The following is a 13,923-nucleotide window of genomic DNA, read 5'->3' as shown; positions in this document are numbered from 1 at the left end:
TACAATGTAAATGCTATATAAATAGTTGTTATACTGTATTTCTTGTGTTATTTAATTTTTTATCCTGAATATTTTTGACCTGCGGTTAGTTGAATCTGTGAATGCCTAACCATAGATCCGGAAAGCTGACCATAGAGATTGCTACCAGGTGTGAAGTGTCATGGGAAGAAAAGAAAAAGAATGAAGTAGGAAGGATCGAGAATTGGTGTCTGGCGGTTGCAATTTTAAATACCTGGCTCAGGCTAAGTATCAACGCGAAGTGACAATTCCTTGTGAGAGGAATTTCCGGCTGTTTGGACAGTAAACAGAGTAGATGATGGGCAGGGAGGCCCTGCGGTTTAGTAGGTCACTGAGGTATAATTGAGATGCTGGAAGTAACGCAGGTGAGAACTAGTCTGATTTATTTTGGAAGTGGAACCAACGAGCTTTCTTGGCAGATTGGAAGTGAAAATGAGAGTGTGAGAGGGACCAAGGATGACGCCAAGGTCTGTGGCCTGAGCAGCTGGAAGGATGCCCTGACACCAGCACCTGGCTCTCTCTGTCCCTTTGACCGCAGGCAGAGTTTTGCGGGTCCTTTGGTGGAGTGCTGGCCGCTAGACTGGGACACTGTCACGTGTCCCGACTTCTGGGACGTATGCGATCCGGGGGAGGAGTCACAGAGGTCTGGGGCACGAACAGTTTTCCCATTGCAAACGCCAGCTGGATGTGCCAGGCCTGAAGCCAGTGAATGACAAAACGATTCTGACTGTGACATTGAAAAAAACAATGGTCGGAGGGTTTCAGGACCTCGAGGTCTCAACTGCGACCGACAGACACCTCGCCCCCCGCCAGCTCGGCACCGCGCTTCCCCCTCAGGGCGCGGCCTCGGCCCACACCGCGCGCAGACGCCGCCCCTCCGTGGCCGGGCGGGCGCGAGCCGCAGCCGCCTGCGGGCCGGGCTGGGAAGAGGCTCCCGCGCGCTCCCGCCCAGGCTCGGTGGCCATCTTCCGCGCGCGCTGTCCCGCGCAGGCTCCACCCCCTGCTGTGGGCGGTCGGTTCCCCACAGCAGCGGCCGCCCAGCCTGCGCGGCTCCAAGGTGGGGGTGGTGCCGCCCGCCCATCCCGAAGCGGGGCCTGGCCGGGGCGGGGCCTGGCTGGGCCGGCCCGGGGGCGGGGCCGGCACGGCAGCCGCCGCGGTTGCCTGATGAGGCCCCGCCCCCCGCCCCTCTGGGAGCGCGCGACGCCTCCGGGTGCGCCCGCGCACGAGTCTGGGCGGGGCGAGCGCGCCGGGAGCGCAGCTGCGGGCGTGAGGGTGGCGGGAGCCGCGGAGCCGGCCAGAGAGCGGCGCTGCGGGAGCGGGCGGCCGAGACAGAGGTGACGGTGAGTGCGGCGCCGGCCCCGCGCCTCGCCCTCTCGGGCCCTTGGGTGGCGGCCTGAAGCCCCGAACTGGGGTCCCTGAGGGCTCCGCCGTGAGCGCGGCCCGTGGGCTCCGGGCCGAGCCTGTGGCTCCGTTTCCAGGTTCGGGTGAGGTCTCTTCCCCGAGGACCTTTGGGTTTCGTCCCTTCCCTCTGAGGAAGGGACCCGAGCTCAGCTCGGAATTCAGGCAGGCGGGCGACTGAGGCGCCCACCGCTCGCCGCGGTAAAGCGGAAACGCAGACCCCTCCCCCCAACTTGGCGTGTCTGGAGGTCGCGAGGGTGGCGCGAGGGGCGGGCGGGGACGTCCCGGGGTCTCCAGGTGAGGGTTGGCGGGGCGGGGACCCGGGCTCCGGAGCCGGATTGTCGCCCGAGGCGCCCGGCGCGTCCCGCCCGCGGTCCCGCAGCGGAGCTCGCTGGGCTCGGAGCGAAAGTCCCGGCCGCCTCCTCGGAGGAGGAGCGCGGATGACTCTCACAGGTGGTTTCACCGGCTGTGGCTCCTGGTTGTGATTTTGGGTCCCGGGTGTGGTCGGCAGCGGCTCGCTGATGCCGCTTTGACGGCTGAAAAAGCGCCCCAATCCACTGACTTCATGCGTGCAAGAAACGGTGTTGAGATTCCTTATTACCTTGCCATTCTTTTAAATGATAAGGCTTCGTAGAGGAGTTCGGTGGTGGTGTGCAGTTTGCAAACGCAAACGTTAAAGGGCTTGGAATACAGTAGATGCTCATTAAAATATTTGTTGAACGAATGAATCTGGAAGCATCAGACAAAGCTGGTCTCACATCTAGTAAAATTTAGGCACATACCCTTTTGACTAAGATTAAGGAAAAAACGTTGGCAAAAAACACGTAGTTTTGTTCATATGCTTGTTTTGGATTTTACCCAATCTGTGCCTACTTTGGAACCATCAGTTGTTACTCTCAGTACTACTAACATAGAAAGTAAGTTTGAAAGGTGAATTTTTTATTTTGAGGAAAGTTGGTATCCATTATCTATTTCTTAAAAACAGGCTGTATTTCTCATTTTCTTTAAAAATAATGGAGAACATAAAGATGGCGCTGGGATTGTATTTTGAGACCCAGCTTTATTTTTCATTGTGAATAAAGTTGTTTATGTGTTTTTGAGGGACTGCTATGGTCTTGAGTTTCATTTCCAACAAGGGAGAACTGTAAATGGAAGGAGGAAAAAAAAACTAATGTTGCACTAATACAATTCAACATTACCATTTACTCAACAGATATTCATTAAACATCTACTATGTGCTGAGATCTGTGTTGAGTGGTGTTCCTGGGGCCGAACAAAACTCACAATAATCCCTTTTTAAAACGAGCATAAAGTTCTTTCTTATAATTGAAGTTGCAAGTGGAGACTGTCTTCAACCCCTAGTGTCTGCTTTAAATTGGGAAAGGTGGCAGGTGAACTGCAGGAACTGTAAATTCATAACAGTCTATTGAAAAGTTAATAAGTAACTTAAGAGGGCTAAGATTACTGGGTTCCACTTTCATATTGTCAGTTTAGTGAAATCTGTCTACATTTTAAAAAGAAGGGAGGAAGAGATTTAGCAGACTGGTGTTTTTATTATCTCTCTCTTACAAGAAGATTTTAGTACAGTGTATTTATCGAAAGGTCATGGACTTCTGGTTCTGTGTTCTGTAAATAATCTTTGCGACAGCAATAGTTTCTATTTTTAAAAATCACTGATGATAAACATTGGATTCTTTTTCCATAAGAAACGTTTTTAGGTAAAGCACCATTTCAGGAATTTATTTTGTCCTTTCCTTTACTATTTACAGACAAATACAGTATTAACTTGGTAGTGCTGAAATAGGAAGGATTGTTAGTAATAATTTGTGGTTCCATATATGGACTTTACCTGTAGTTTTACAACTGATGAAACCGCTTATTAAAAAGAAGATGAAATTTTTAGTATTGCATTTATTCTTAGGATGCATTGCCTATTTTTATCTTATTTATATATGTTTAAAAACAATATTTGGCCTCTTCAGAAGTCTGAGTTAATGTACTCCAAAGCCAATCTTGATCTTTACAAAATAATGTAGATCACTAATTTTTTTTGCAGCTAGCTTTTGAATTTTGGTGGACCCTTTTGACTTGTCAATGCTTATAGTAGTTCCTACTTTGTTGAAAATAATGTATACGTTCAAGTAGAAGTTTTAGATTTTAGACTTGCTGGCTATTAGCTCTTTGTGATTGTTGTTCCTAGGAATAGTAAGGGAAGGAATCCCTCAAATTTTCGTGGTAGAGAGTTGTGATAGTTTTTCTTTAAATGTGTATTTCTTGGAGGAAGAAATGTGTATTTCTTGACAATTTACCACTCTCAGTCTGGTGTTGATAAGAAATCCAATAGCGATGATAAAGAACAATGGAAGCAGGCTGTCATATGTTAAATAAAAAGTGCCTGGCATTTTTTTTTTTTTTTTTTTTTGGATAAGCACATCATCAAAATTCTTGACAATGAACAGCATTGAGACATGTTCAAATAATTTTTCCAAGAAATCAGGATTCGTAATGAATATTTTTTGTACTTCAGAAAACACTGTAAATGTTTTTAAGGTATTATTCCTGTGTTGGAGTAGTTCATAATGTTTTGAGGCTGAGTAAATTCCAGGATTATCCTATTTTGTGATTGTCGGAATATTTGAAATGTTGGTGTTTTCTTCATCGAGGTAGATGTGTCTGCTGGGGGGGGTTGGTTGATTTTTTTGTAAGACCCTTCAGAGTGATCTAGAAGGAATTTCTTTTCTCTCAGATGCAATTAATCAAGTGATTAACAATGATGCTAACAAGGCATTTGCAGCTGTGCCCATGTTTGCCTGTGTAGATTGTGAGAGTTTATTAATTAGCATTTGTAGAAAACATTTTTGAATTTTAAAATTTTTATTTAAATGCTTATATAACAGATTTCTCACGTTTATTGTCTAGTATAGGTTGCTATTATGTTTTTAATTCCCAGTTGTCTTTTTAAAAATCATGAACATCTTTAGGTTTCTCATCTGTTTTAGGATGAATCTGGGATTGTTTTTAAGGTTTTATAAGATTTTTCACTCACAATGAAACATGCTTATTGGTTTTGATATATTGTAGTGTTGTGTTTTTTTTTAAATTTTAGAGACAGGGTCTCACTCTGTCACCCGTGCTGGAGTGCGGTGGCATGACTATTACTCACTGCAACCTCAGACACCTGGGCTCAAGTGATCCTCCTACCTCAGCCTCCCGAGTAGCTGGGATAATAAGCTTGCACTGCCATGCCCGGGTAATTTTCAAAGTTTTGGTAGAGACGAGGTGTTGCTATGTTGCCGAGGCTGGTCTGGAACTCCTAGCCTCTGCGTCCGAAACTGCTGGGATTACAGGTACTGGCCACCCCACCTGGCCTGTTTTAGTGTTTTTTTTTTAATCTCTGTTTTTATGAAACAAATATTTTAACATTTTATTGAATGTTAAATGTTAGTAATGTGTCAGAATGGGGGGCATTGTAGGTTCCCTGTGTATTCTTGAGAGGAACTGAGTAAAACGTGCTTATCCTTAATGCTTGCTTGCTAGTTAGGTGATAGCATTTTTTCTGATTTTTTTTTTCATACTTCCTGGAAAAACTTGGAATTTAGCATATTAAATATTGACTTGCTGCCTCAGTTCAAAGCTTAAGTATGCTTGACTCTTTCTGTAATACTATCAAATTATGAATGGACTAGAATTTCGTTGAGACTGCTCTGTGACTGCATCCAAATGGGGTTTCTGAATTGAAATGCCAAAAAGACTTGGTAATAAATTGTGTTTATTGTCTTTATCTTGACACTATAAAATGCCCGCAAATGCATTTCAGTCAAAATTATAGTAACACGTACTCACTCCTTTTCCTAGAATGCATTAGATGAGTCCGGATTAAATAGAGGTGACTTTGAAAATGACTAAATGGTGAGCCCTGATATCCCTGTTTTGTTGCTTGCCCGCTTAGAAGCTCATGCTAAGATTTCTTATGACATCTTCCATGATCAAATTTTGTACTTGTACTCAAACCTAAAATGACTGTTGTTTTATTTGACGTAATAATTTGCTTTCACTTTTTGCTTAGTGAAGCAAAAATGAATTTCTGCTACATCGAGCATTGTGTATATTTTATACCTCACACGTAGCGGGAATTTATGGGTATCTGTGGAACTAGTATGGTCAGCGGATGGGACTTGGTAAGGCTAAGCAGAAAACAGTTTTCACTGTGCCTTCAGACCCTCTATAGATTCAGTCTCTACCTCTGGATGAGCTCTTAGTAAGATCAGATAACTTTTCCAGTAACGTCCAGGTAATAAAAACTCTTGGGGTCACTTGTCATTCGTAATCTTATTTTAGTCATTAGGAGGTGCAGTTCAGTATAATCAGTGTTGGGACGCTCACACAATTCTGAACTCTTCTTTGGTTCCCACTGTTTCAGACCTAGAAGCCTGCTTTGGAGGAAGATTCCTACTTGATTTCTCTTTTTACTTTGCCAGATTCTCTTCAGCATGACGTCCTCGCCTGCTCAGGGTCCTGCTCAGTGGGCAAAAGGGATCGAGGGGAAAGGTATGGTTTATTTTAGCTGATGTGATTGTGATCTGGCATTTTTGCCTCCTGGGTTGGACAGGTTGTTCAAAGCGGACGCCCTAGGACTGCTGGAAATAGTTTTCTGGAGAATTCTATGTCTGGGACCCCCAGCTACAATTCCTGTGAAATAATTCTCTATCTTTAATTTCGCTTCCCAGCTTTCCTCATCTGCGGGCCCACTTTGCCCAGGGTGACGTTGTGCTTTAGTGTTTAAGGTGGTTCTATAACATTTTAACCAGAACTGCCCGTACTTTACTAAGGATGTTTCATTCGGCATAATTCCACTGGGGCCTCCGCATCCTCTATTTCCAACTTCTGTCAGATACAGTAGACCCTCCGTGTCTGTGGGTTCCACATGTGAGGATTCAACCAACTGTGGATCAAAAACGCTGAACCCTGTCTCTAAAAAAAAGACAAATTTAAAAACTACAGGACAACAGCTACTTAATGGCATTTACATATAAGTAATCTAGAGATGCTTTAAAGTCTATGGATATGTATAGGTTATATGCAGACACCTACCCATTTTATATCTGGTACTTGAGCATCTGGGGATTTTGGTATGGTGGGGTTCCATGAACCAAACCCCCGTGGGACAACTGTAACCCCCCCGTGACAGTACTTCTGTCCGTTTGAGAACCTGCACTCCATTGCTTCTGCCACCTCTGTACTGTCCCCCTTCCTGCACATCTTTACTTGAATAATTTCCCTGCCTTGAAGCCATGGTCCACTATTTTAATCTCTCCCTTTCATGCGCCCTCAGTTCCATGTAGGGCGCTCCTCCGTTGCACTCTCCTGGCCAGCCCTCCACCCCACACCGTTTACATGCAGTTCTCCGTCCGGTTCAGCCTGCACCTGGGCAGTTGACCGTGCTCCGAGGAAAACACAGCCATGCTGACCCGGGTCTCCCGTTCAGTGCCTGACCGCTGACCTCAGGAAGGCCCTTTGTGTTGCTGACAGTGGCGTAATCCCAGGACATTTCCCTGGTTGAATCACTTTAGCATTCCCCTAAAGGACTATTTTACACCTCTCTCCTCAAACCTCTACCCTTTTCTCCATTTTCATCTGATAACGTGTTTCCCGTGTGTGAAAAATGAAAGCGATCAGAAAGCATTTCCATGTCCCTCAGGCCTCTGCCCATGCTCGTTGCATTTCCTGCTGTTCTTCACCCCGGTCTGCACGGCTGCCCTGGCGTTCTCTGCCTTCCTCCCGTCAAGGACACTGCCTGGCTTCCGTGTCCATCCCCTCGTGCATGCCAACGAGATGCGTCACTGTCCTATTTTTACCGGATCATTCCTGTCAGCATATAGATATATATATGCAGCATATAGATACTGATATCTCCCATCTTTAAAAAACCTTGTTCCGCACTGCCTCTTTCTTTCGTTACTACTCTCCAGAAAAGTTGATATTTGTGGTCTCCAGTACTCCCTCTCTCTTGGATCCACTACAGTGAGGTATTTTTTTTTTTTCCTCTTCCATTCTACTATAGCAGCTTTTTTTTGAGGTTACTAGCGACCTCTTTGGTGAATTCCAATATCAGTGAAGATAGCAGCAGTCACAGCATTTGATGTGGTTGATAATGTTCTATTCTTTGAAACCTTCTTCCCTTTGCTTCTGGGATATTACTGTTTATTTTCAGTTTCTTTTGCTCGTTCCTTTTCATCACTCCAACTTCTAAAAAACGAGGCAGTGTTCCAGGGATATATGTTTAGACGTCTTCTGTATTTCTATTTAGTCCCTTGTGATCTCATCTCATCTAGCTAGAATTATATATTTCTAACTAAAAATTTTATCTTTGGTCTGAATTTCTTTCCTCATCTCCAGACTTGTATGTTCATCTGCGTACTCAACATTTTCAGCTAGATGTCTAATTTAACTAGACATCTAGATCCCAAATTTAACATGTCACAACTGGACAACTCGTCGCCTCCTTCTTCTCTCCCACCCCCTCCAATAATTGTTTCCATTGCATTCTTTCTCATCTTTTAAATGTCCACTCCCTCTTTCAGTTTCTCTGGCCCCAAACCACATAGACGTCTTGACTCTTTTCCTTCTGATACTCCCCCATCTAATTCAAATAATTATCATGAAAGTACCTTCTTTATGTACTTTAAATGCTGCTTTAACTATACATGGAACCACAACTTGCTGCCACCGCTGTAAGCCACCGTAACCTCTTGCTTGTGTTATTTTCATAGTCACTCGTCTCCCCGCTGCTTCTGCACCTTTCTATTCTCAACACAGCAACCAAGGTGATCCTTTTAACATGAAAGTCTGAATATTTCACTCCTGTGTTCAAACCGATCCGTGGCTTTCTGAAAGTAAAAGCCAGAATATTTACTGTGCCTATGAGAGCCTCCGTTGATCTGTACCTCCTGCCTCTCTGGTTTTGTGTCCTACACAATCAGGTTTCTCCTTGGCTTCCTCTACTCTGGCCCCCAGGCATCCTCCAGGTTTCTTGAACCTGCCAAGCACAGTCTTGCTTTCGTGCCCTCAGGGATAGAGCATTGTTTTAGTCACTGCAGAGTCCCCAGGACGGTGGCTGGCTCACGATGGGCACTCAGAGTTCCTGAACGAATGGCTGCTTGTCTTGTTACTCCTGATTCTGGTTACAGCCGTATGTGCATGTTTCTATAACGAAAGCATTTGAACTTCTCCTCAAACGGTATAGTCCTATAAGAATTAAGTAGAAACAACTTTAGATACAAGAATATAAAGTAAGTTTCAAGTCAACTTTCGTGTATGGGAAGTGAAAATACACAGTGAAATGGTAAGGGACAGAGGAGGTAGGAAAGGAATGAAGAGAGCTAAGGCAAATGAAATAAAGAAGAGGGAAACCTGGTTTGGAAATAGGGTGATAACATGTAAAAAATTTATTTTGGACTTGCCCCATATTTCTTTCCAGTTACATTTCTTGAGTTCTGAGTGTTGGTGATTTTCATGAACTAGCCACTTCAAGTTGTACTATATTATACCCTTCTTTTTATCAGGGATGTAGGCTCAGGTGAGATCAGGAGCCAAAACTTCATTGTTCTCCTGTGTTTTGCTCAACTCTTTTTGTTAGAGAAGAGGAGAAATTACCGAGAAAGCCTAATGGTTTTCTTAGCAGTTTTTGTTTTTGTTTCTAGATACCTCCAATAGAAGTCTCATAGTTTTGGGGAGGGATTTTCAGTGTACAAAAATGTATCGGTATGCCTGTCCTCTTGGTACCGTGCCGCCTGTTTAGTCCCCCCTTAAGAAAGGAGAGGAATATAAGTACATTTATTGTTTTGCACGGAAAACTAGCAGCTAGCTAAGATAATCACAAGTTTATTGAGTAGTATTAAATGCATATGCTTATTTGTGCTCTTAACGGAAAAGAAAAAAAAGAAAAATGCTTGTACAGACTTCAATGCATAGTCTAAAAATGGAGTTTAACTGATATTTAGTTGGGAAATGAGAGTGCAAGGGGAATTAATGATATGCAGATTTTTAGTATTTCATTCTGCTGAGACAAGATTGTTTTTCTTATAACCTTTTTCCCCTGAGCTGTAGGTCTCATTTCCTGTTGGTTGATAAAAAAAAAAAAAAAAAAAAAATCTTTTAGATAAATTGTGGAAATGAGTAGCTTGGTAGTTCCTGAATGAATAAATAATTTTATGTGCAAGTGTAAATTCTCCTCAAACCAGTCTACAGAGTTTCCTTTTTTTGTGCAATATACAAAAATTTGTCTTTATTGACTTGTGGGACTCGTATGTGGCCATGATGTAGACTTGGTTTTCATGGCTATAGGGAGTGTGGGTGTGTATGTGTGTGCATATTTCTTTGCAGTTTTTGTAATATGAACATGTAATTTAGACTGATATGCTGATATTTTAGTTTAACTCCTAAATACTAATTTGAACAAAAATCAGATTTGGTATTATACTTTTCTTTCACGTTAACATAAACATGACCTTTATAATTCTTAAAAAGTCTATTTACATACCAAATAAAATGATTTTGGATGACACACAAGAAGTGTTTTCCTATGGTTTTGAAATAATCCTAGCCTGAACAACATAGTGAATCTATTTTATAGACTAAATAGGTCATCTTCATTAGAATTCCACATTGACGTACTTGGATTCATATGTTAGCATTTCACGTATGAAGTAACCATCTTGGGTTAATAAGATCCTTATTTCTGAGCTGGTGTGTAGTCCTACCACTAAGTTTATTTCAGCTATAGTCACGGTTCTCTGTTTTTTCTTTTTTTTAAAGAGACATGGTTTTGCTCTGTTGCCCAGGCTGGAGTGTAGTGGTGTGATCATAACTCCTGGGATTGCTGTGGCTAGCTGCTAGTTTACCGTGCAAAACGATAAATGTACTTATACTCCTCTCCTTTTTTAAGGGGGGGACTAAACAGGCGGCACGGTACCAAGAGGACAGGCATTCCAATACATTTTTGTACACTGAAAATCCCTCCCTAAATCTAGGAGACTTCTGTTGGAGGTTTTTACATTGGCAATCTCCTGCCATTGCTTCTTGAGTAGCTGGGACCACAGGCGTGTACCACCGTGCCCAGCTGAGCAGAATTTTTTTTAGAGATGGGGTTTTGCTGTGTTGCCCAGGCTGGTCTCGAATTCCTGGGCTCAGGAGATCTTCCTGCCTCTCACGACCTCTCAGACAATCTCACCTTTGCTCATTAGACTCTATCCAAGTTGTAAGTCTGTTCAATTTTTGAAACATGCCATGCTTGGTCTTGCCTTAGGACTTTTACACTAGTCATTGCCTTTGTCTGAATGGTCATTCCCAGATCTTGAGCCTGGCCCCTTAACTTTAAGGTCTCAGCTTAAATATCACCTAACTCACCACGCAGTTTAAAATAGCTTCCCCATTACTGTTTTAATTTCTTCATGGCATTTCTCAGTCCTTGAAATTATGTATTTTTATGTATATTTCTTAGGAGAGCAGGGAGCTCCTTTGTCTTGTTCCCTGCTGTCCACAATGCCCAGAATGCTACCTGGCACCAAACAGGTGTGCAGTAAAGTGTTGAATGGATGAAACCAGGTACCGGTCTCATTTGTTCTTTGTTATGAATGACTTTACTGTACTAGTATTTTAAACTGTCAACAGCATATTTCTTCTAACCTAGGGAAGACAGCAACTGGATCAATCAGGCAAAAGCCTGGTTGTAGAAAAGGGTGGGACAGTTTGGGAACTGCTCTGATCCTCAGCGTGTTCCCTGGAGCCAGTGGTGTGCTGGAGTTGGTGAGGTGCCTGCGTCGCCAGGGCCACGGCCCCGCCCACGCCCAGCAACGGCCCCACAGCCGAGTGCGCCAGGCGCCTCGTCACCATCTCGCTCTCTGTGTGCCAGTTCCAGAGCCCCCTCTCTGAGACCCACGACTTCCTAAGCGAGGGCGACGGCATCGTCGCTGTCCCCTTCTCCCTGGTGGACACGGACATGGGCCAGGGGCCAGTCGCCCACGGCAAGCTCCCTCCCTGCAGCTGGCAGCGGGGGAGGGGGGGCCGTGCGTCCTTGGCAAGGGTTCCACAGCCGCGCCCAAGGGCAAAGGCATGGCGGTGGATGTCAGAGACCCCATCTTCCGGGGCAGAGGCCGCCTCAGTGAAGTCAAGACGACCTTCGAGCTCCGGGGCTTCCTCTTCAAAGCCGGGGGCACCTCCTCCCGCCCTGTCGGTCTGGCCAGAGGCCATGGCCCCGTCTCCTGCAGCCACGGCCTCCGGGTCCCTGCCGACAGTCCTGCCGACAGGGTCCTACGTTGTCAGCCTCGGGCCCGATGGGGAGAGCTCCCTCACCTTCCCCCTGTCCTTTGCCAGGGCCACTGGGGACAAGGATGCCTTCACCTGCTGCACAGAGGGCCAAGGGCAGGAGGGTGGCCGCCAGGGCCCTGCCAGCGGAGGAAACACCCCCCCCTCCCGGAGACTGCTGTGGACAGCCCCACGGCCAGCGGGGAGCACTCGGTCACACTCCCCTCCACCTTTACTGAGGACGCAGATGCCTTTGCTGGTGTTGCCCAAAGCAACGGGAAGGAGGGTGGCCACCAGGGTCTCGTCACTGCTGGTCATGACCCCTGTACAGAGACCAACGCCAGTGGCCTCACTTCCAAGGATAATGGCTCCCTGGCCGCCTGGTCCTTTCCTGATGACATCAGAGGCAGACTCTTTCATTGACATCACCGAAGGCAGAGAGAAGGAAGATGGCAGCCAGGGCCCTGTGGGCCAGGAGTCCCGCCCTCCAGCCAGTGCCCACGGCCCCGTGCGCGTCAGTGAGGGCTCCATCACCATCCCCTTCTCAGTCCTGGATGTAATTCCCAAGGGCCCCGGCCACATCGCCCATGGCCCCCAAAACAATGGCTTGGTCACCTACAGCTATTGCGGGAAGGGACGGCTGAGGTCCGGGCTCGGCAAGGCCAGCCGTGGCAGCCGCAGAGAGGCAGACCTCCGCTCTGGCCGCGCCTGCCGAAGGCCACTTGCTGAGCCCTAGGAAGACGTGTGGATCTGGGTTTCCATGACCCTCTGTATCCTCTGGCTGCTGTGCATGTGCAGACTGAATCCCGGCATCTTCCCCCGGCAGGTGTGACACCTCCAGCTGTGCCTGCCCTCTGCCCCCCAGCAGGTGCTGCTGAGCCAAGCCACCTCTGAGCGCCCCCACCCCGCCAGCAAGCCCGGGCCCCAGCCCCCTCCTCCCACCTCTTGCCTTATGGTGGTTTTGTGGGTGTCTGTTGTGATTGTTCTTTGAGCTACACGTGTGTGTTCCGAGAGCTTTTCTGTGTGTGTAACCCCAATAAAACAAAACAGACCCAAGTGTGTAGCTCTCCATCCAAGGGGACTGCGGCCACCGCCTGAGCTGGGAGGAGCGTCATGGGCTCATCCTCCCCGTCTCTGGTGCATCTTCCCTCAGTCCTTGCAGGGAGCCCACCCCCCGTGCCCAGCACTGCTTGCCCCCCAGAGCGCTTCCCCTTGGGGAGTTCTGAATTCCTGGTCACGTGTACGTCCTGGGACAGGACAGGACGCTCTGGCTGGCAGGTGCAAGTTAACATCCTTTCTGTGTTGACCCATGGGGTTATCCGGGACAGGCCACCTGCCCCGCTCTGGGAATGATTAACGTCCGGAGCCGAGATGTGGTTGGTAAGCCTTTCCCTGCTCCCTCCAGCTTTCGGGGAAGGAGCCACAGGAGGGCCCAGAGACGTCTGGGTTTCAGAAATGCCACACAGTGCAGAGGACACATTTATAAGAGCCCAGTTTCCATCTCCAAGGAGCAGGGAGCTGTGGGGAAACATACTGTCTCAGCCAGGCAGGGACTTGACCAGAGCCACAGCCGTGGCCTGTCACCCTGTCCCTTCTCTCCCGGGGCAGGGCCGGCCCCAAGGCTCCGACCCTGGGTCCGAGATGTGGGTGACCTTGAGGTCTGCTGAGGGACTTGGGAAGCCTCGCTCTGCAGAGGGAAACCTTCATCCTTTGTCAAGAGCAGAGAAGATTCTCCCTGTTGGGCTGGCCTGAACCGCACAGGTGTGTGTGCTGAGTCGTAGCGGGGAGGGGGTGGCTCAGACGGAGATGCCCTGCCAGCTCAACGGGGCCGGCCTTGCTTACGGGGCACTGAGGGAGACACCGGGTTGCATCCCTCACCGGGCGTGCACTGGGCAGACGGGCTGGAGAGGGTCCCAAGGAAGGAGCCTACGGCCCCGCCCTCTCACCAGCCAGTGCAGTGTGGCAGCAGCTGCCCTCATCCTGGGGTAGGTTCGGGAGTCTGCCCTGAGCCACGGACCCAGTGGGATGCGGCTGGGCAGACAGCAGCGCACCATCTGCACCTGGCCAGGCGCTGGGGTGGGGGCCTGGCGTGCGCTGGGCCTGGGAGGAGCTCCTGGTGCCCGGCAGGGGCCACAGCACCCACCTCCTCCGCCTTCCGCGGCCCGCCAGGCCACAGGGCCACCTGAAGCCTTAAACACGGAGGAG

At 47.6% G+C, this 13,923-nt stretch overlaps 1 pseudogene; it reads left to right on the top strand.

Annotated features, from left to right (window-relative positions):
* Positions 1-474: 474 nt before the first annotated feature.
* LOC138379623 (receptor-transporting protein 5-like) lies at positions 475-12,766 on the top strand (annotated as a pseudogene).
* Positions 12,767-13,923: the final 1,157 nt, after the last annotated feature.

The sequence above is a fragment of the Eulemur rufifrons genome, unplaced genomic scaffold, assembly GCF_041146395.1.
Source record: "Eulemur rufifrons isolate Redbay unplaced genomic scaffold, OSU_ERuf_1 scaffold_107, whole genome shotgun sequence".
Taxonomy (NCBI): Eukaryota; Metazoa; Chordata; class Mammalia; order Primates; family Lemuridae; genus Eulemur; species Eulemur rufifrons.
The sequence above is the reverse complement of the archived record's forward strand: the minus strand, read 5'-3'. Positions and strand labels throughout refer to the sequence as shown.